Raw genomic sequence first — 2441 nt, forward strand, 5'->3', positions numbered from 1 at the left:
TGTCCAATTATCAGCCGTCGGCCTGCGATTGTCAAACACTACACCGAGGATCTTAAGCGAAGTGGCGTGCTGAAAGGGAAGAGACATGTACTGCGCAGGGTTCCCGAGGGGCATGAACCTGGTCTTCCTGGCGCTCATGGCAATCCCAGACACCGCTGCATAGGACTCATATAGACGCAATGTTTTGAGTGCAGAGTTCACGTCACGTCGAAGCACTGTTACGTAATCAGCGTAAGCAGTCACCTTCCATTCACCTAATTGCGGGAGAGGGTCAATTGCGGGAGAGGGTCAACTAAGGTAAACAAAGATGGAGAAAGAGAGCAGCCTTGACGCAATCCTCTTGAGACATGTAATTCTCTCGAAAACCTTTGCACGATGCACAAGGAACTGCGATGGTTGCGCTAAAGACGTTTGATTGCATTGCAGATCCATTCGGGGAAGCCATATGTCTCAAGCACAGTGAACATGTAACAATGGGCCACACGGTCAAACGCCTTCTTTTGGTCAAGCGACAACAGAGACGCCTCTGATATTCGCATGGGCACGTAGGGGCAGCTAGATCACTGCACGGGCCCAGGCTTATCCGTCAGCCCGCCCCCGCCCGGGCTTTGCGTTTTTTTATGCGGGCCTGTGCCGGGCTTCACAACGCCGGCCATGGTCCGGCATATACGCGAACATATTTCACGAGACTGGACAGGTGAATGTTGATGTCACTTTTTGCCATTGGGTATGGGATATAATGGTATTCTCATCTGAAAATTATCATTTTTTATATGTGATCATTATTATTTCGTGTAATGGGTCTGAATTTCACACGTGCACTCACACACACTTGGGGACGATTGGTGCGGGCGCGCTGAGAGTCCGTCACGAGGATCAGTTAGGTTAGATATTCTGACATATTTGGTTCGCGTGAGAGTTCGAGAAAGGGGAACTAATACCCGTGCATGCGCAATACAGCGGATATGAGCCTCTTTTGAACCACAAGGTACTCGTACATACATATCGCTCACGCGCCGCTGTGCGCTGCCTTCCCAAGCAAGCAAGCACCGGCTTGCCGGCAGAGAAACACAGCCGCTCCGTTCGAGTGTACCACTTCACTCTCCACCCATTAGCTGCGTCCTTTTCCTCGTTGGGCTCTGCTCTTTAGTAAGTCTAAATACGCTTCCGGGCCTCGAGAACACATAGAGCAGAGGCGGGCTGGGACCGGGCCTGAGCATGGAAACAGTCGGGTACGGGCTGGGCCCGGGCCAGCGGAGTCGTGCCCGGGGAATGGGGTACGTAGGATGCACGCAGAACCTCAATGGCGAAAAGGATCAAGCAAAATGTGCAATGGTAATGTTCACACAGTTTAATGAAACAAGAACAAGTGTCACGAGAGACGCGGCTTGTTCATCACTCAGCTGATAAAGATGAGGATGTAAAACACATATGTGCTGCCCCCATCAACGTGATTTTATGACTCATTCTCAATATTGTTAACAGTCTGTACTCAGTCTGGCGGGCGGAATGAAGATATTGCGCAACACCATGACCAGCGAGGGCGTGCGCTTGCAAATAGTTTTGTAGCATTTTTCCAGGAGGTAACTGAAGGACGAGAAGGTAACGCTCCTGTAGTGTTTCCAAGAATTCCCTCATTAGCGGCGTCAGCGCAGGGGCGGATCCAGACCCTCGGTTTGGGGGGGGGGGGGTTTCTTTGTCGGAGCGCGTAGTGGGGCAGGGGAGCGAGGGAAATCCAATGTATAAACTGACGTTTTGGGGGGCGATCGCCCAACCGCCCCCCTTTGAATCCGCCACTGAGTCAGCGGCGCCCCTCTTCTCACAATGCATATCTTTGCTGCCAGTCGTTTGAGGGCAGACATCCGTTCACGTGCACGTTGACGAGCCCATGACAAAAGTACGTCTGGCACCCAAACTTTAAAGGCTTCCCATTCCATTGCTGATGGTGCACGATCCGAACGGTACCCTTCAATTTTGGTCTTCACAATGGCCACAACCCCGTCATCCAGCAGCAACGAGGTATCTAGGCGCCAGCGTACGTCTTCGTCCACTAGAAACTGTTCAGTGTCGAGGGAAAGGATCACAGCGTCATGATCATTCACATGAATACCAAGCTGGCGCGTGCTAGCTACTCTGCGCCCCAAGATATGTGCCTGGAGAAAGGGCGGGACGTAGAAACGATCTAGGAGGCTCGACGATTGCCCGCGTGACCAAGTAGATGCTAACGCCGAAGGTGTCCAGGTGTAAAGGTGTCCAGGCATCAACGAGGCAACGTTGCTTAAATATTCGGCGAAACTCCCGAGCATTCCACGTTGGTCTCTCACGGCTCGGTCCATGAACGTCGCTATCGGAATCCACAACACAGTTGAAGTCCCCACACAAGACGACATCAGACGAAACAAAACTAGTGCGGAGGTTATAGACAGAGGAATTGGTCTCAC

Source organism: Ornithodoros turicata, chromosome 2 (assembly GCF_037126465.1).
Source record: "Ornithodoros turicata isolate Travis chromosome 2, ASM3712646v1, whole genome shotgun sequence".
Classification (NCBI taxonomy): domain Eukaryota; kingdom Metazoa; phylum Arthropoda; class Arachnida; order Ixodida; family Argasidae; genus Ornithodoros; species Ornithodoros turicata.